Below are 21,487 nucleotides of genomic sequence, written 5' to 3' on the forward strand. Positions count from 1 at the left end.
GCCTTGTCCCAAGGACTGGGAGTGTAGCCACAGCAATTAAAAACTCGTTAGTCCTGTGGCAGTGAAGTAGGTGAGTTAAGCCACCACATCCAACCATGCACTAGCAGCCCACACCAAAAAGGCTCCTGTTTTGGAAGAAAGTGACAATTGAGTCACTTTTGTTTTCGTCATTAAACATGTAGACACAAACATCTCCTCCCACCCTACTGCTGCCTTGTCTTGCTTCTATCTTATAAACAGCATCATCATCCAGTGAACAAAAAAAAAATCATGTGTGGGGTGAAAGACCCCAGAAACGTGAGAAGATATTATGTCAATAGCTGAACTGGAGAGCTATGAGAATCTCACCTTTTATTTTAGATAGACAACGTGTAACAACACAATTCATCCTCACAGTAAACTCTGAAGGATGTTTGCCTGAGAAAAGTCACTAGCTCTTTCCACCTTCTTCATTTCTGAACATACAAACACCAGCCCTGAGAGGTCATCATTTGGATGATCACAGCCACTCACTGTATTTATATCCAAGTATGCTCAAGCTCATTAAACAACCGTATTGGTCAGACAATATTAACATGCTATCATTGTTTGAACTAAAATGGATTTAACTGTTTTACAACATTTAATCAGAAGTAGGGAAATTTGGAGCTTCTCTGAGTTAGGGCCTTAAACTCTTCAGAGTATTGGCTGTACTGACATCACTTGAATATGTCCAGAGATGGGTAATGAGGCTGCTAAGAGGTCTTGAGCATAAGCCCTATGAGGAGAGGTTGAGGGAGCTGGGGTTGTTTAGCCTGTAGAAGAGGAGACTCAGGGGAGACCTTATTGCTCTCCACAACTACCTGAGAAGAGGTTGTAGACAGGTGGAAGTTGGTCTCTTCTCCCAGGCAACCAGTGGCAGAACAGGAAGACACAGTCTCAAGCTGCACCAAGGGAAGTTTAGGCTCGAGGTGAGGAGAAAGTTCTTCACAGAAAGAGTTACTTGCCATTGGAATGGGCTGCCCAGGGAGGTGGTGGAGTCACTGTCTCTGGTGGTGTTCAAAAAAGGACTGGATGTGGCACAAAACGCAAGTTTGGTTAAAGCGTCTTCTGCTATCATTCTACTTCCCTCTGCTTCTCATTCTGCTGCAGATCACTAGAGCTCTTTCAAAGTTCCATTAAATATGTCGTATCTTCTACGTGCAACTGCAACCTTGCAGCACAAAGCAGAATGGGGGCAGATGAAGGAAAAACCCCATCACTTAGCCACACACAAGTTCTATGTATTTTGCATATCAATCCTAACGTGGACCAGCAGCCCACACCAAAAAGACTTCTGTGTGTGAAGAAAGTGACATCTGAGTCACTTTTGGTTTTATTGTTAGATATGAAGACATCAAACATCACCTCCTGTCTACTGCCTCTTGTCCCTGCTTCTATCTTATGGGCAAGGCACATGTCCTGTGGTCCTTTAGAGCACTGCTTGCTTGACTTAGCACCATGACATCTGTTGGTGCATGCAGATCATCCCATAACTTATGGAATGTGGAAGATGCCCCCATGGTTCTGCTGAGCTACCCTCCTGCAAGAATGCAGTACTGCCCTGGCCTTGAATACCAGAAAGGTACAAAAAGATCAGGTCTATAAAATGCCATTTCTGCTGCCAGTAGAAAGCACTGGCTTTACTTGCTGCTACTCACCCCCCTTTCACGCTATCATGTTGTGCTGAAGATGAAGCACCTGGCCTCTGCCAGGTTTTGCCCTGCAGGCCATGCTTTGCCCATGCTAGCCCCATAAATGAGACACTTGGTTAGATTACAAAGTGAGATGAACTTCTTGGAAGGGGAAATTTAGCCCTTTTAACCTTTTACTCTTTGTAATGGTTGGCTCTATTATTTTTAAATCCCAAAATAACAACAACTTTCATTCTTTAACAACAGGCCTTTATCAGATTTTTTAAAAAGAGGAGAAATCAAATGAACCTGCTTACTTAAGTCATGCTCTCGTAATATTAGCTGCCATGTCATGAACAAAATGGTCTAGAACTAACCTTAAACAGTCATCTGGAGAAAAACAACATATTTTCCCATGTCATCACCGCTATAGCACATACTAACCACAACTATTCATCCTGTCAATTTTCAGTTTATGTTATGATAACTTTACCTAAAAGCATTTTGTGGTTCAAAAACAGCAAATGCAATGCCAAGGAAACATTTGCTGAACTGATGAGCACAACAGTGCTGGTGTGAGGAATGTGTTCTCTGCAGAAGCAGAGTAAAAAGAGATTTCACTGGGGCCAACAAACTTTGCTGAAATTCCCAAAACACTGCTTCAGGTTGGCTTTAGTTTGGTCCTCAGGTGGTGAATTTTCCACAAACTATGATGAATGGGAAAAGAACAGGAATCCTTTTTTACTTGCATTAGCGTTTCCACTTCCACACATAGGGAGGTTTTCATGTCCACTGAGCACTTAAGAGAGGTAAAAAAGCAGAGGTTCATTGGAGCTCACAGGAAACAATGCGAGGCACAGAAGCAGTGCATTTTAAAAGGACTACAGCAAATACACTTTTAGCTGTTCTGTCCTCATGATTCACAAGGAACTAAGCATCATACAGTCTTCAGTAACTTTCCTCATCTTAAGGACAAAATCAAAGTCCTCCCTAACAAAGCACTGTGGTTCAAACTCTATACTAAACCTCACTCCCCTGACTGACAATTGTACACACTCGGGCCTCAAAAATATCCTTACACTACAGTGCTGCTTGTGCCATCACTCTAGAAGCAAAGAGAAGTCACTGCATTACTCCCCTGTGATACAGAGCAAGGAGAGGATGCTTAAGTAGCGACAGCAAATCAAGCAAAAAAACCTAAACCAAATGAAAATAAAACAAAAAACCCAACCCTTTAGAAATCTATGAAAAGATTCTGCAGCCTATGGTATCATGTTCCTCTTTGTTCTGTTTTGGCCAAAGTGGAGTCACAGTGGCACCATGCAGGCTTCCGTAAGAAATTGTTAGCTTTGATTTTGTACACTTCAAGAGCAGTCTGAGCCACTTTACTTTGACTGTACTTTCCCTATCCCTTCTCCTCAGCAGTACTGTGACTTCCTAAGATGCACCTTAGACACACCAAGAAAGTTTTACTCCTGGGACAAATCAGAATGCATTTCCCTTTCTTGGTTTCAGTAGGAGACACACTGAAGGTGATGTGCTCTCCCTAAGGACAGCCAATTTCCGTACCAGCTGGATGTTAAAATAAGCCTCCTTTAAAGGGCTGCTCTGAAGCCAGGTATTATTCCCACCTCCTCACTTTTTATGAATTAGGGAGGATGTGTTCCTGTGGGTCCTCTCTGAATAGATCTGCATAGGAGGAAGAAGGAGGAAATAGTAAGAAAGGGGCAAAGACAGGGGAAAAATGGGTAGGGGTAAAATGCAATTAAGCTTGCATTGATTGAAGAAGTGAGTGGTTATCTGACTGTGGTGCCCCACACCCCAGACTTACAGGCTGAGGCACAAGTTTGAGCAGATCTTCCATGATCTCAGGGTGAGTCTGAGATAGACTGCATCCAGAGCTCACAGAACACACAGCTGCACTCCTTCATTGCTCTAGCAGTGGTTTACATCTATGAATGTATGGCTGCTAATGCGCACCAAGCTCCCACTCCAGATGCCAAAGCCATCCTCTGCACAAAGCTGGGTCTGTGTGGTGCCCAGGCACAGCTTGCTATTAGCTGTATTTTCCCCCCATTTCATGGAAGTTTTAAGGGAGCTGCTAGGAGAAAAGCAGTTACTCTGAAAGTTGTGTCCAAACACTCAATAAACTAACCTCAATTTTTTAATGCAGGTGTTGCAACTCAGCAGTTCTACTATGGGATCCCAGAGAGCCTGAGACTTTCTTAATTTAGCAAAAACAACTGCATACTATGTCAACTCCTGAAAGTCTCTGTGTACAGGAGAAAAAGTTTTGAGTCAACAGACTGAAAAGCAAGGCTGCTGGATTGTTTTTTGATTCTGCAGCATGTTCAACCTCTTCAAGACAAGACTTAAGAGGATGTTACAGCAATTTGTAATTTTACTTCTGAGTTGAATCTTTCATTACTTTCAGACTGTGCAATAAAATACCGTGTTTCACCGTTGAGGCTTTATCCTATTCACAGTACTTAAACAGGTACCTAACTTTAAATCAGGGAAGCCGATAGAAATCAAAGGGATAAGGGTGTGTTGAAAAGGTAAGTGTGCCCTGAAGTGCTGTCCTGAACAGGAATTAGACTTAAGTATATGATTAGGTGTCTCTAAAATAGGTCTTCCTTGTCTAATAATAAGCACATCACAATATACCTTGCATATCAAAGGGCAGCAAAAGCTGCATGTCTTGAGTAGAAAAACTGAACAGAGAAGAAATGGATGCCTCCGGGCATAAGTTGTGATTGCTTTATTAGAAGGAAGATTAACACACAGAGGGCAAGGATAACGCTGAAAGTCAAAAAGAATATGAGTCAGGGAAGTTGTTCCAGATGGCAGAGTCATGAGAGATGTGACTCCACCATCTACTGTGGAAATAAAAAGGAAGAAATAAAAATGTTGTCTTGAGAGAGCATATAGGACTGACAGGAAAATAAGAATGAACTGAGAGCAACAGAAAGAAGTTAAAGGCAGAGTGATGAAATGAGGCCTTCAGAAACTTTGAATTGCAGCCACACCACTTGAATCAGCCAGTGAAAAAAGGCTCAGTCACTTTTCTTCAGATAAACCCAAACATCTCAAAGTCTCAGTGTCTGAGAGCACATCCCCTCTCCTTTGGAGTTTGATGTATTATGTGGACAGCTTCTGAGGAGCATCTTCCAATATGTGCTGAAGGGATAGACAATTTGCAGCATCCCATTACTGCTGCTACAGCTGATATGTCCAACATCATAAACGACCAAGACAGAATTATGTTAGATTGTGTCTTGTACAACTCAGGAAATTTTTAAAAGTGAAAATGAGGCTGAGTATGACATAAGGCTTATTAACAACTCCTTAAAGAAGTAGAGGAAGTCATAAGGTTTGGACACTGGGAACTAAATAGGGCAAAACACTTAAAAATGCATTGCAGAGAGTTGTCTCATCTTGCGAGGAAGGGACGTGGCATGATCTGCATATATAGGTCTTCTGTATCTCTTACATCAATGCAAACAGAAGGTACATGAAAATAAAACAAAAAGAATAATGAAGTATGAGCTAATAGACGAAGATCTGAAACTAACCAAAGTCCTTTTGATTCAAAGCTGTGACTTTCAGCTAGAAGTTACAGGCAATCTTCCTGGAATACTTAAGTCCATTCACTGCACAACAGCCCAGGCTACCATCTGCAAAACTTACTGCAAAGGCATGTTGATTTGGGAGCCAAGGTACATACTCTTTGTCCAAAACCTCCATTCTTGTCCACGTACACATACACAGGCACATTATGACCTCTGTGGGTTGGACAGTGTTTTTATTACCATTCATGTATTCAAATACCTAGCCAAAATGGGCTTTGACCAAGGTCTACAAGCCTAATGCCATAATAGTAGTAATAACAAGTTTGATACGAGAGATTCTTATTAAATAGCAGAGAAGTACACATCACACACATAAATAATCCCTGAGAAATAATTTAAGAGACGTGTCTGATCTTGACTTTACTGAAGGCCTAACCTAAAGCCTATGAAGTCAATAAAAAAATCTCAGAGACTTCAAAGCTGACTCTAGGTTACAGTATTTTTCCATGACTGATTCTTTTTCATCATGTTCCTTCCTGGACATGGCTTCTCCATTTCAACACAAATGAACTTTAAATCCACCTGCACTAAAGCAGTTGAAAAGAACTGACCTGAAGGTAGTCAGAGTCTTGGTTTTCATGTATTTATCTTTGCAGAAGACACAGAGACTGTGTCCAGCTGGCTACTTGTTTACCTGTCCCTTCTTCCCACTGCAAGCATGCTCACATAGATTTTCCCTTTTAAAAAAAAATATGAAAATTTGCAAACCTCTTCTCTTGCAAAGTACAAACTTGTTCTTCCAAGACACAAAATGAATCTGATTGCTTTAAACTATCTTGGCATTATCTGAGTGCATAAATGAGACATCTAACTGCTACAGCCACGTATGTCAACATGCCAGACACAGGACAGGGCTAGAAACCAGGCTGCAACTCCTGCATATCTTTCATGCTTATTCTTTCAGCCTTGAGGATGTTTTCTTGGTTAGTCAACTTTAAATCTATCTATTGTATATTCAGTACTATTGAAAAACAGCACTCAAGTGTACAAGATAAACATGTGCCCCAACTGAGTTACTAAACAGCAGATAAAAAATTTGCATCCCTGTGATTATTACTGCTACCGAGGAGCTGCCTTCAATGTACAGAGCAACACAAAACCAGAGAACAGTGCCAAGTAAGTGAGAGGCCCTGTGCAGAGAAAAGCCAACACTCTGGAGGCACAAATAGAGCTGTGCAAAGGAGAAATTCAGCAGTCTCTAAAAACAGAGACTGACAAGCATTCAATATGTACAATGAGGATATAGGAAGAATTTCTTTATGAGAACAGGATACAGAGGGAAAAGCCCCACAGTTAAAGGGAAAGAAGGCACCTCTAAATGTGTATTTTTTGCAGAAATAAAACACAAGCAGCATGGAGCAGGAAGGTGCATAAAAGCTTTACCAAAGGTGCCAGAAAATATTCAGAGCTCTTTGTGGCACAGGGGCCCAGCTCTACACAGAAGATAAGTGAAAACATCCCAAAAACATGCAGAAGGTCTGTTTAGAGCAACTAGAAACAAAACCATTACCAGTATTTTGAATGGAAGATTCAGATGGAGCCTTTCTAGTAACACATCCTATTTACCAAAGAACAGACAAGAGTTTGTGCTCTGTGTCTCTGCTATTCTCCACATTCACCTGTTTCTGCACCATCTTCCCCTGGCATCCCCCAACAGCCCAGCCTTGCTTCACATCCTGCCATACTAGCCTGGCACATGGACAAGAGCTGCTATGGCCCACAGGATGCAGTGCTGACAGTCAGCAAGAGCAGAGCTTGCCTGTCTCTTCCCCCTCAGCACTGACCCCTGCCCCTCACCTCTCCTGCCAGATGACTTTAGTAACACAAGAAGAAGCAGAAATTTAATTGGTTTTGAGACTTCTACTTCCTATCAGATTTGATGGGAACTAGCCAAGATATTCAGTGATACTGGAGAGGGGGAATGGAGACAGACAAGCAGACAGACAGACATCACTACTATCACCTCTATGCACACCTCACTTCCTTGGAATCCAGGCTAAACCCACCCAGTCTCTGAAGCAGAAATACACACAAAAACATTTCATAATGCTTTACCAAGGAGTGATATCAGTATCATTATCTCTATTTTATGGCTGCAGCACTGACTGGTCATGACATGCCTCAAGTCACCCATCAGATAGCTTTTCTGTCTGGCTCTGCTACTACATCTCATGATTTCAAGTCAGTGAAGTCCTACCAGTGGAGTCATCCCAAACCACAGGCTGCACTAGAGGAAGGGGCTGCAGGAGTTGATACAGAAATGTCTAAACACCAGCTAGTCTGTTTGCAGACAGGAAGGAACGGGAAGGATTTTAAAGGTATCACAGGAACCAAGAAATGCAGTTCTCCTTCCAAAAGGCAACATCTGCCTTTACCCGGTTCCATGTACTCGGCCTTATAGACGCATTTCATGGAAAGGCAGCATAGGACAAGACTGACCACAGCCAGGACACAGAGGTGATTGCTTATTAAAAAAAACCAGAATCAAAACAGAAACCCTGAAAAGACTGAGCAAGGGATAAGATGGGATCTGAACTCCAGTTTTCCTATCAGGTGTCCTCACAAACTTCCAAAGAACCCACTCCCAAGAACCAGTGTTTCCACTATGCTTTAAATCTGGCTATGCTTAGCACTATCCAGCCAAGCCTTACCAAGGCTAAATTTTTACCATTTTCCTTTTTTCCCTTTCCACGTACAACAATAAAGCAATTGGTAATTGGTAATTGGTAAGGAGCCACTTAAGTTTTAAAATACTGAAGAGTAGACTTAGGTTGGATGTTAGGAAAAACTTCTTTACCACAAGGGTAGTGGAACACTGGAACAGGTTGCCCAGGGAGGTAGTTGAGGCCCCATCCTTGGAAATATTCAAGGTCAGGCTTGGCAGGGGTTTGGGCAACCTGATCTAATGGAGGATGTCCCCGCTCACGGCAGGGGATGGGACTAGATGACCTTTGAAGGTCCCTTCCAACCCAAACAATTCTGTGATTCCTTATTAAAACAACAAAATTTCCCTTGTCTTAGCCCTTAGGTTAAAAATTTTGCACATCAGAATTACTTCTTACCAAAGAAGAATGTTTCCTGTCTTTGTAAGGTGAATCTAAAAAAAACAGAAAACAAGAAGACATGAATTACTGAATTTCCTTGTAAATGCAAGAAATGGTAAGAAAGAAGTGCCATTTTATTTCTCTAATTGCATATCCTCCTCTGTATCGCTTCTATTGTTTTCAGATAAGTATCAAGGATGCATACAATTTCTCCCCTGCTCCACCATAAAACAGAAGGCAAATAATAAGCTCAGGAAGGATTGACCTCTGCCACCAGTCTCCTGCCTGCTTGTCAGCCTGTTCAACATCAGCAGGTTAGAAATGCCTCAGACTGCATACCACAAGCTCTCTCACACTTAGTCTTAAGACTGATGGTCCACACAGGTAATTGCATTTGTAGTGACAAACACTGTCTGAGGTGAAAGTTATTGCAGTCTTTGCTTTGAGCTGCTGCATAGCTACCACTACAAGTTACTGCATTAATGCAATGTGAAAAAAAGTACCATATGGTGATGCCAGGAGACAGCATTGCCCTCATTTTGTGACTTCCTTCATCAAGGTAACAAATTCTCCTTCCTGGAACACCTTTGAAATGCATTAAAATAAATTAAGTGAAAAGCTGTCATCAGAAAGGAAAGCCTTTCAAGAAGACAGTGGTTTGACACATGGGAATGGTTCCTCAAATGAGTGCTCCTCTAACTCTTCTGCAAGCATGACCGTATCATCTACTCTCATGTGGCAGGTAGGCTGGATGAGAGCCACATGCAGCATCTTCAAGGGTCAAACACTGTTGAGGTAAGACACCAGTCTGACTAAGTGCCACGAGAAAGCTTCTGATAGTCTCTGTTCCAGTAAAACAGTTTATAGACAAACAATCACCAATCTGAGCTCCTCATCTCCCACACCATCTTCACTGACACAAAAAAGGAAAGACAAAAAAAACCCCACAGAACCAAAGAGGGATGCTTTGCTATGACAAGTCTTTTCTATAGCTAATCGTTTGGGTTTTCCAACGCATTATAGGCACTGAGACTGAACTCTTATGAGTGCAATTTCAGTTTCAGCTACGCTGATGCCAGGCTAGCTCTGCACAATCACAATCAGATAGCTTGATTTGCTTCTTGTAACGTTTTGAAGCCCTGGAGGAACATTTACAAAGAAATGCCTTCATTGAGTTTAAATGCATTATGCCATAAACCTTAAAACACCAATCGTAACTCAATTAAAGGCCATTTATCCTGTTCCCATTTGCTTTCCTGAAGAAGTAATTATCCCTGCTTTATACATTACCCTTAGCATTGGTCTCATCAGACTAACAGGCTTTGTGTTGACAAGGTGGTTTCCCTCTGACCACTGATAAACACCATTCCCCCTTCTGCTTCAAAGCTCCAGCTCTGACACATCAGACAGCCCTAAGAGCAAGCAGAGGTCAATAAACACGCCCAGTTGCTCAAGTCTGGCACAGAAAAAAGCCAGCTACTACAGGCCTACAGGGGCCATGGGGTCCAAACACTGCAACCTATCCCCTGCCACTAGTGGTCTGGTGTTCTTTCATTTGCCACTCTCCACTTTCAGTCCCAGTGCAGTTCTTTCAGTGAAGAAAGCTCTTCCCACTCTTTCAGACCATTTTTATGTACTTCGTGGGAACAGATCTGGGATCCAACTGGAAGCTGCCAGCCCCAATCTGACCAAGGAGCAATATTAAATGTGCAGTTCTGACTGAGTTGCCCTGTTAAGGTGTTCCTGGTAAGATCTTGTATGGCAGCTCAAAAGAAACCAGTAACTAATAGTGGGAATTTTAACCTGGTGAAATACCTGCATTACAGTGAAAAATTATCTATATGTTGTTTATACAAAACAGACTTCCTGTAGAAAATGTGGAGTACAGCTCAGTTCGAATGTAGCCTGCCTTACGCAGGCTCTGGGAGTGCAGACCCAGCACACATCCCTTCACAAGAACAAAACATATCTCTCTGGCACTAGACACACTGAGCCAGTGTTTACACTCTGATCTGCTAATAAGCAGACCCAAGAATTCCAGAGCATGAGATTTATATTATTACTATTTTATGCTACCACAGAACGTGCCAAATTTGGGCACTTTAAATTATGAGGGCTGCTCTTGCACGTTCCCTTATCAGTCTTTCACACAACTGAGTTACTGAACCATCCTGATAAGAATGTCTAAAATATGTGCTATGTTTTAAAACAGCAAGCTCTTCCTTTTCAGCTGTGACCCAGCCGTTTCAGTCAGCAAAGCTCTTTCTTGTCTTTCAAAACGCTTTCTACTCACTTAATGGCTGCAATCATACTGACTGTCTTGGAAACTGCTGCTCCTGAAAATAATACAACACAGCTACTCCTTCATGGTAGTAGCTTGACATATTTTGAAGGACTACCATTTCACAATATGGAATGAAACACAGATGAGAGATCCAACTACCACGCTTCAGGCTCCATACACAGAACATAACCACACCTTTTAAACGAAGAAAAATCAGGGAACTGTGCAACTAAACCAAACAATTTTCCAGAACCAGCATACCTTTTTGCACTTGCTTTTACCTTCCCAGGCTCACTAAAATCAAAGTACACACAGATAGGGGGGTGTGTATATTTATGCACTCATTCTCAACCACATTTCTCAGGGAGGTGCCAGTCAGAGGAAGAACAGTCAGGAGTGTAAAAAGCCACTGCTATTATAACAAGCAAAAATAGTTTTATTTGTTGTCAATTTTGAGGTTGGTGTTTGGTGGGTTTTTGTTTTGTTTTTTATAGTCTCTTCTGAAACCTGTTTTTGGTGAGCTCAGCCAATGCCTTTGAAATGGTACTTTGCAAAAGCTGGAATTGAATGCTAAAACACCAGATTATGAAAGTCACCTATCCCTGCACTAATTTCATTCTGCAAGAATCCCACTTGGGAGGAAAGAAGAAAGAAGAGGTGGAGTGGGGAATGCACAGCTAATTAGAGAGGTTTCACAATCTAATTCAACCTGCCAACCCATTTTTTCTGCCAGTCTTACACAGGCAAAAAGGATGAAAACCAGAAAGTACGAGCTTTTCACACTTTTATTCCTCAGTCTCAGCATTACTGATTGCCTGCCTGCGTAGTTCTGTTCCCTGACCCCCTGGGAGGTGCAGACCACCACGTCCAGAACCAGGAAGACATTCACACCCAATAGGAAAAGAACAGGACAGGAGGCACCTAGTAGCATATGTTTTTCTGAGAGCAAGGAGGGCACAGGCAGGGAGTTGTTCAAGATCTTCCCCAATGTTTAGTATCTTCACTGCAGTCCCAGCAAACCACTCAAGGCTGAGTGATTAGGGTTAGCACATACAATGAAATTCCAGGAAATACCTGCGCTGCACAGCTACACAGCAGAGACTCAAGGGCTTGCGCTGAGCGGGCTCAGACATTTATAGGGCACACTGCAGGGCAGGGCTCTACAGACACACTGGTGCGAGTCTCACCAGTGTCAGGCAGCACCCTGCTCAGTCTAATTAGCATAATCAGAGAAGATGTAAAGGAAGAAGCAGGCCTAATTAGCCTGAGCAAAGCACCTTGTCAGCCTGGGAATCTCTGCACAGGCCTCAGATGCACAAATAGACAGACCCATCGTGACTGAGCTTTTCTTACACCCTGCAGTCAGCAGGCATTTCATTATGGCCAAGAACTACTCACTGCTGAAGCAACATGCCTTGTCATCTGAGACCAGAGTGAGGTGATCCTCTCTTCTCAATGCTGCTTTTCTGAAGCAGAGAACTGCAGGGGTCTTACAGATCAATAAGTGATGCTTTCTCCCACTGCATGGGCCTAGGCAGGTAATTCAACAGTCCTTCTGCACAATCTTTTTGGAAGGAGGAAGCTCCCACTATGTTTGTCATGTATTTGTTATTTCCACTTCCTTGTATAGCATTCTAGTTAGTTAAAAGAGACCGAGAGGAATAACACAGTGCCAATATTAGTTTCACTACTTCACTGTACCTTCCTCACTTCAAAATACTCTCCAGATGGGAAGAGTTTATTTGTAAGTAGGCAAGCAGAAGGCTAACTGAAGAGAAGTGATAATTACATTAGAATAATAATAACAACAACAAGAAGAAAACCCAGAGCTAATAAAGACTGCCTGCTTCATTTAATTTAAGGAGAAACTTCACCCTATAATGAAGACATTAAAAAGTTCTGCAGCTCACTCACCCTTTCTGTGAATGTCATCAGGAGCAGCAGCACTGCTCTCACCAAGCCAAACCCCTTCAGTTGAACTGGTTTGACTGGTCAATGATAACAAGAAGGAAGTGCTTGTTCTTATATCTCCCTGATCGCTCTGCAGGCTATCCCTCAGGCTGAATAAAGATAGTTTTACAAACATTTTAATGTATCTAATAAAAGTTAAAAAGAACCTTAGTAATTCTCACTGCGGACATGTACTAACTCAGAAACAAGTTATGAGTACCTTTCCTACACAAATGGCAGCAGTACATGACAAAGACTGAATGACAGAGACATTATTTTGCCTTTTTCCCCCGCATAAGAAGCTGATTTTTTAACCAAGTTGCTTGCAGTACACAGTTTCACAAGAAAACAAACATGCAACACTCCTTTGAAAAAATGTAAAATAGACCCAAAACACTTGAACTGTGAACATGAAAAGTGTTAGCTTCTCCAGTGCTTTTCCTGTTGCTCCACTGAGTGTCAAACTCACTTTTTACTTCAGCAGAGGTTCATGTTACCCGAGGTTCCTTTTTGTGAATAATGTGCATCAGAAATGCTAAATATCAAGCGGTTGAGAAGAGAGGCTTTACCTACCAGAGAAACAAACTCCTGTCAGTTGAAGGCTCAAAACACAATTTGCCAGCTAGCTCTGTTATGGACATCTCTCTATTGCAAGGAATCTCCAAGCTTTGGTCACAAATGCCCACCCAGCAGGGAAGCCAAGTCACTTCTTACCCAGCTTCTTTCAACTGGCACTTTGCAATGCTTTAACAGGGCTCACTGCAGTTCAAATGTTGGAAGTGAGACAAAGGTATTTTATAAATCATCACCCCAATTCTTACTGAAGGTTACCTGGCCCAGAAACTCACAAATAACCTTCCTCTCTTCATCTAATACAGCCCTTGCTCCCCAGATTCCCTCTGTTACTAGTGCAATAAACGTGATTTACCATAGCAGGTAGGCTTTTTGTTTTACTTAAAGAGCTGCCAGGAAAACCCATTAGAAATAAATAAAAGACTACAGCATCTCAGGTTTCCTTAGCCTGTCTCTAGTTCTGACATCTCAACAGGGAAAAAAGCTAAGAACAACCCTGACAACTTGCTGCTTTATCTTCCTCCTCTTGACCTTTGTGCCATCAGGTGCCTCTGAAACATTCATCAGTGTCTGCAGCTGGAAACACCAATGTGATTAACAACCAGAAACACGAAACTCATGGGAAGGAACACTGATAGTATCAATACTGCCAGTTTGTGTAAGAGTATCTAATATTTCTTACCAACATAAGCATTCAGGATCAACACACGTGGCAAGATGCAAACAAACCTGGAATAAATATGAATGAACAAGTTGTTCAGAAGAGTGCTCTGCCACAAAGGGCTTGTCATCCCTTTTAACTAACCTACCACTAGCAGCAGCCTTTCCTTTTAAATGCATACTCCATACAGAAAATGGAAAAAACCCTCCCCTCTAGGAGAGATTAGTTTTCATTCTCTTCCTCCTGCTGCTGCCACCAACATTATCAGCTTTGAGAGAAACTTCAGTGGGCTACTAGATACTGTTAGGGTCATCATGGATATAGCAAACCAGCTCACCAGTGATGCTCACTAACACAGCAGCACAAGAAAGCAGCAATGAAACAGAGAAGCAGAGGATCAGCAGAAGAAATACTCTCAAGGGCATGGGACACCTGTGTTTTGGCCAGCTTCATCCCAGACACAACTTGTAAATACTAGAGAAGCTTTCATGCCATGCTATCAGCCTGTAAAGGGTGGGCTTGGTTCCCAACACTGCTTCTTGGTTTCACTGGACGTCTCTTGGACCGAGGAGTGCTGCCAAGCCAGGACCTAAAAGTTTCTCTAGGTGACAACAAGTTAAAGTAAGAGCAACCATAAACTACACCACTGAACTACAGGAGATGCTTTGTTCTTACAGATCTATGCAGCAGCCACTCTAGTATTATGATCATCAACAAACCCATTTACCTGCCTTCCTTGCAGCGTGTACTCACTAGAGTACCTCCTGGACTTCTCTAATGCCAAATCATGAAACAAAGCTGACAGCAAAAAGCTGGGGCAGCAGTTACAGTGACTGCCAAAGAGAAATCTGTTTGCTCAGGCAAAAGCTGTTCTCAGTCCAAACATGGGAGTCGTAATCTTGCAGCCATTTGCTCAGAAGACAATGAAGGGAAGGCAGAACAGACTGGGAAACTACAAGCTTGCCATGGTAAGAGAAGAGAACAATCTTTGTGCCCAGATTTCTTTGCTCTGCAGGGTAAGTTTTACAAAGCTGACAACCGGTAGCAACATGTAGTGGCCTCAGGCATCATGCCTGCCTATCAAAGACTTGGATTTTAGCCCTGGAGAAATTACAACTTCTCTGTTCTCTGAAAGCTACATTGGCCAAGAAGAAAGCAAGAGACTAACGAATGACCTCACTAAAAATTATTTTAACACACAGATTGCATAAATTTAGGGGTGCAGGGAGAACTGAAGGAAGAGAGAGAAGAGGAAGACATCTTGTATCTGACAGGAACATCACAGCCACAGATTACAAAAGGCAACCAACTGGGGGGTGCTAAAACAGCAAAGTCATCTACTGGAGTGGTAGGGGCTGGAACACCAAATGGAAAGTATGGATCCAGCAGATAAGCCCTGGAGACAAAAGAGGAAGCTCAGCAACGCAGGCCCAAAATGACAGCAAGGAAGATAGCTTAGGAATCTGCGAGTTGATGAGCCAGCCAACTGGAATGTAGAGAAGAAAGAAGCAAATCCAAGGAAGCTGAACAGACATGAATAAAAAGGTGTTTGGCCTTGTGGTGGTCCTTGAGTGCTGGTGGTGTATGGCTGGACGCATTGTCACCCTGGCCACCTCCCTGCTGGATGGTGCCAGCACTTGCACACTGACCCAAGATGCCCATACACCCACTACATGTGGAATCCCCGAGTTTGGTTGCTGTGTGCCACCAAGGCAGGTTTGCAACCCATGCGCTCAGAGAACAGCAGCTGCAGGGCCCGTGAGCTGACCTGATGTGCTCCTACCACCGCCCACTTCACTTCTGCGCAGACACAGCAGCTCTGCTGTATTTCTGCAACATCCATTTTAATCCGGTATTCATCAGTTAAACCAAACTGCCAAATCAAAGGCACACAGTTACAGTCAGAGACTTTTTTTTGAAGCCCTACAAGAGACCCAAACTGCTTCAGCTTCCTCTTCCTAAATGTCAGCCTTGAGCCATTCTTGTCTGGCCAGCAGAAACACATGATGTGAAATAGAAGCCAGAAAATAAGACTTTCTGAATAAACATTTATTTGGTGAGAAATACTTCTGATTTTTGGCAGAGAAATGTCAGAAACCTGAAGACCTATGTATAGCATGCCTACAAGAGTGCAATTTCTATTTAAAGGGAAGCTGCAGCTGTCTGCAGTTCTTAATGAAAAATAATGCCTGGGAATAAATTACTGCCATTTTTGAGAGACATTCCTCAAATGACAGTGAGTCTTCCCTTTTCCCTCCTCCCTATAAATACTGAGTGGCATGTGCTGGGCTCTTGTTTGGAAGAACGGACACGTGCAGATCTCTCTTTTGTCAACAGCCTGGTAATTTCCATAGAAAACCTTGAAGTGGTTTAGTATATGGATACCAACGTGATTCAAAAAGCAAAGACGTTCAGAAACATTAAGGCTCTACGTGTCAAAACTCTCCATCACTCTTCTGAGGTGTGCACAGCTCATCACTGTTTGAAGAGACAACAGGCATTGCTTCCAAGCATGCCATAAACCCGGTGTTGAGGCTCAAGGGGTGAGAGAAGGCTTCTCACAGTAAACTACTGCAAAAGGAGGAGAAGGTGATGCTTCAGGGAAAGGGTGCACAGAGCTCCCACTAGTCTGGCCAGGCACTTCAGGAAGCAGAACTGATATCAGCTCCAGGAGCTGCCACTCCCAGCCCCAATGCAGGTCCAGGTGCAGGAAAAACAGCTGGCAGCCAACAGAGTATGGATGAGATAGGACCAGGGTAAAGGAAGCAGACAGAACCACGGTGAAAGGAGAAAAGGAGGGCCAGGGAGTGGAGAAAGGAGGCCATCGCTCAAAAATGTGATGGGACCAGAGTTAAGCCTTGTGTGGATGCAGTCCCTGAGAACCTCTCTGCAATCAGCCCTTAAAGCAGCAGGATCAAATACAAGGCAGACAAGGAAAGCCTGTCAGAGTGAGGAGTGGGGATGTTTACTATCCTGCCATCTGCAGTTTGCCCAAAATAACAGCTATAGATACAAGATCAACTGAAGATGTTTCAGTTATTGACACATACTGGATTTAGAAATTTATTCTCCATTTCCCACAAACCATGCCAGAGGTTTTCACATAAGCACAACAGGGAAAAAAAAAAGTGAAGAACTGCCTGCAAGTGAGGAATACGAGGAGTTTATTCATTGCTCCTGTCAGTACGTGTTTGTGCTTGTGCAGCTAGCACTCCAAAAAAGCTGCAGCATATGTTTTCAGCATGAAGGGAAAAAAATCCACAAACCAACCCACAACAATAACAAAAAAAACCCAATCCCCCAAAAAACCCCAAACCCCATGATACCTAAATCCTACCAGAAAATTACAGAGCCCTATTTTGGAATTTGCAATGTACTCTTCTGCAGGAGCAAAGGAGCCTTGCCTCACTTTGTATTTATCCCTCACTAAGTGAAATAAATGTTCCTCCTTAACAAACCCTCCTGACATCCTCTTTTCTCTCTGCTAAAGAGGAATATGGACTTGATTTGCACAAGCTGTGCTATTCCAGAAATGTGCTTCATCTGAATGAGTAGGGCAGGAGAAAGGAAGCGAGAAATTTGTTCTGTTTAGTAAACAGGCAGTTTCTAGGCGGATACAACACACTAGGCCCAATTTACTGCTCCCCCACCTCTGATATTTGCCTGGGTGGCTGGGGGAGACAGTGGAAGGGATGACAACGGCTACCACTCACAATGGGAAGTTCCAATCGCTTTCTGCATATCTTAACCTGACAACACCCTGCAAACACACAGGGAACAAGAGCAGCATTTTTCAGTCAAATCACTGCCTGTCAGGATTTCCTTTCCCCTCCTCATCTCTGGTATTGTCTTTTGGAGAGAATGAAGGACAGAGGTGAGCCAAGAGTAAGAACCTGACCAACCACCCCATTCTTGCAGCACTGTCTTCCAAGCAGAAGCCAGGTGACAAATACACTCTCAAGGAACTTCTGAAAAGTTCTCCACCACCTATGAATGACCCCCTGAAGCAAACCAGTCCTGGATGCCACAGTGAGAGATATTCTCAACAGCACTTTCTCTCTCCATCCATACCAGGTGAGAAGAGTGCTGCTTCTTCTGCACAAACCCAGGCCTCATGAGTGTAATTGGGGGTTTTGGCACCACAGTAACAGACCACCACACTGCTTTAAGTGGGCTCAGTTTAAACCATTTAGGACAGAGCAGAATGTAATCATCACACTGACAGCACCTTCAACACACACTTCATTCCCTGCAATGGCTGATGATTGCCTCCTGCTCTCATGGAGTTTATCTGGCAGATCTGGCACACTACATGCCTTAGAAGACCCAGGGAATGCTCTCCCAGGCATGAGATGGTGCTGCTATTGCAATTAAGACATCAGTGTGCAAGTAAGCCCTTGTGGTTTCACGTAAGTCCTTCCAAGTGGTACGGCCACGTCTGCTTGGATACACAGACAGTGAGAAGCTCTAGGTCTCAGAGGCCCCTTATTCATCTTAATGAGTTACTAACTTGGCAGCTTAGAGATACTAGCAACTAACAACTCCAAATGTCAGCTTTGTTAACTATTTCAGTGTATATTGAAGCATGCAGAAAGGAGAGAGATGCTGAAGATTTTTCAGTGTCTTCTCTAATACTTATTTTGCAAGTGACTCTGGGGAAAGAAGCACTGCTTAAGACTGCCTCAATCTGCTTTTCAAAGCCTGAACCCAAAGGGAAAAGCAGAGCAAAGGAGAGCATCCAACTTACTTTCAAGGCATACCTAGCAGTCAGAAAATAAACTTGTGTTTACTAAATTTAGAAGCACAAAACTAATTTGTTCAGACTGGAAGGATCTGCAGCTGGTTTATCACTACTGGCATCCTGTAGGAGCACTGCATACTTCGGGTTGAAGAATTTAAATCCTAACTTATCTAATTTTGAATTCCCGAGGTTCCTCATAATGAAAACATGAGAATTATTCTCAAAGCTAGCAAGCAGAGAATTCTTGTTTTTCTCTGTTTGTAAGGATGTTTACATTTGAACTGCACATTTGCCTACTTCAGCCCAGAAAAGCATTGAGCTTCATGAGAAAAAGAATGAATATAAAAAGATCCCTTTAGCCATCCCTCATGGGAATGGCTTCCTTTATTAAATGCCACGGCTGTATCAAGTTCTTAGCTACATGACAGTGTTTCCCACTGAAAGGTGTGCTACTCCAATTCCCATGAACACAAACCTCTGTGAGGAGCACCTGTACTGAAAATACTCAACGCAATGTAACAAACTGATCAAAGCAATAGGAGTTTGGAATATTAGGCGCAAATACCTGCATTTCCATTCCTCTAACCTGAAAATGATCAAATAACTCCAACCCTTTTATGAGCCTGTATAAAGCTCCTCTGTCTGACCTGTAGACTGCTGAACTGTTATCTGTATTTTTTTCATTCTTGTTAGGCTACACAGTCACAAGCCCTTCAAATACAGGCTTAGATATTTATCTAGAAAGCGACAGCAATGTATTAAATAACTGCAGGAGTCCAAGGTAAAGAAACTCAGCATCTTTGCTTAGCTAACACCGTTCTACCCTTGAAGACATTAAAAGATTTAAAAAAAAAAAAGAGAAAAAAAAAAAGAGAAATTTCAGTCTGGCATTGCAGCCCAACCCAAACACACCTGACTTTGGTTTCGGCAGAGCGAAAAGACGCTCAGCACAAGTACAGGAGCAAATGCTACAGTGCAGATACCACCCTCCAAAAGACAGTTCCAAGTACGCATTATCACTGCTAGGAACTCACAACATTCACTATGTTACTCTTCAGGGAATTCTGGAGTATCCTCTAGCATGAAGATTTTTCAGAAACTGTTGGGAGTGCTCACCGGTCCTTGCTGTTTCTCCTCTTTCAATTAAAGTAAGACAGAGCTGTAAAAGAAAGCAAAACAAAGTAAGGAAGGAAGGCAAGGGATAAAAAGAGGAAAATCCACAGAGCTGTTTTGCAAATGAACAATTTATGCCTATATCTCCTACAAGAAAATGCATTTTTAATGAGCACCCAGGATGGAGATTCCAGTAGAGAGTGAGAATACATCAAACAGTGATCTAGGATAGGAACAGTTATTTGCTCTGTACTTCACATTACCAACAATTAAAACCCAGTTTAGAGTCGCTGAGGCAGATAAATAATTAAAATAGCTCTTGGATACTTCTGTTGCCATTACAAGAGGGGAAAAAAATACTTGGGATTGTAGCTGCAAACAAAGCCCACTGTGTGCAGTGAGATCCATACAGGAAGACTTTTGCTCTCAATGAACTCCTCAAAGAGGACACACAAACACTTATCTATTTCTGTATATATCTGTAATACAGCAACAGAGGAGTACGGAAACCAAAAAAACACTCATGTACTCTTGTTGTTCTCCAGCATGTTTCACATCTGAGATTTTTAATAATATGCTGTTCTCTCATTTTTGTTTTTTGTTTTTTTGACAGAAATTCTTTGTGGACTTACTGTACACGATATCAAGACTATCCTCTGCCTTTTTACTGCAGTCTGTGAAAACTGCTGTGCTTCATTTTTATGTGAACCCCACACAGAATATGCAAATTAGAGTGTGTATTTCCACAGGGAAATACATACATATTTTCCTTCAGGTTCCCATGGCCTTCTCAAGCTTCCTAAATTCTTAGCTTCACTTTGTGCCACAAACCCTTCCTATCTCCTTGATGCACCGCTCCTTAAACATTTCACGTGTATTTTCAGGATTTGTGCATGTGGATCCCATCCCATCAGCGCTACGGCAGAATCCACAGCCCTGAATTGAAAATACGTGCAGGACAAGAGTCTGCACCTCAGACAGGGCAAGCTCTCTTTACCATCACTGGGGGAAACAAGACAATCCAGAAGATTATTAAATTTGACCTATCGCAAGCATCTCCTTTAGGACAGAATGAATCACTCTCTAGAAAGGTCTGCTTCTTTCTCTCCATAAAGCCAGTCTAGACACTGAGCTCAGATTAGATGGCTACAGATGCATGCAGATGAATCTCATCCTACGTGAAGGCAGGAAACACACCAGACAGATGGACAAGTGCAGTTCATGGGTGAAGAGCAGCAGGAAGGCAACAATTACAACTACTCATGCACAGTCCTGAGAGAGTCAATTCTACTTGAACAGACAAAGCAAAAACAACAAAACCTTCCAAATCCAAACCGGTATTTCTCCAGTTGATTCAGCTTTGGTGTAAAATACTCCTGGATTTAATGCCTGAGGCTAAACTCTCACAGAGCAGTGTCTGTGAACCAGACACTGGGCTGATTGGGACTCTCCAAGGCACTTGGCAGTGATAATGATGACCACTATTAGCAGTTACATGTGTCCTTTGTTCTCTGCCCGATAGACTGTAGTAACACAAGATATATGCTACAGAAATCTTCCGCAGCTTAAGAAACTCTGAGCTGGAAGCACAGCTCCTGTGTGACAGAAGCACTGCAACCAACCTGAAGATCCTTGAGCTATCCAGGTCCTAGCTACACCTCCAAGACTTTAGTCAACAGCTTCTCTCCTCTACTAAAATGAGACCTGGGTCTGCTGCTTACCTGACAGAGAAGCACATGGTCAGACATGATCTAATAAGCTTTTTAGGTTTAGAAAGCAAATGCAAAAGAAAAAAAAAGAAACACCAACTATTTTTAAGTCAACCCTCAAAGTTTTG

General features: G+C 42.6%; 1 protein-coding gene across 7 annotated transcripts in view; it reads right to left on the reverse strand.

The window, feature by feature from the left end:
* The window catches only part of ATXN1 (ataxin 1), a 156,742-nt gene that overhangs the window by 65,927 nt on the left and 69,328 nt on the right, over positions 1-21,487 (reverse strand). For 4 of the 7 annotated variants that reach the window (XM_054164113.1, XM_054164112.1, XM_054164111.1 and 1 more), the window contains one exon: positions 19,572-19,696. The exons of the other annotated variants lie outside the window; for them this stretch is intronic. The gene's annotated coding sequence lies outside the window, so the exon portion shown is untranslated. The remainder of the gene's footprint in view (positions 1-19,571; positions 19,697-21,487) is intronic. 7 annotated transcript variants of the gene reach the window in all.

This window comes from Dryobates pubescens, chromosome 9 (assembly GCF_014839835.1).
Source record: "Dryobates pubescens isolate bDryPub1 chromosome 9, bDryPub1.pri, whole genome shotgun sequence".
NCBI lineage: Eukaryota > Metazoa > Chordata > Aves > Piciformes > Picidae > Dryobates > Dryobates pubescens.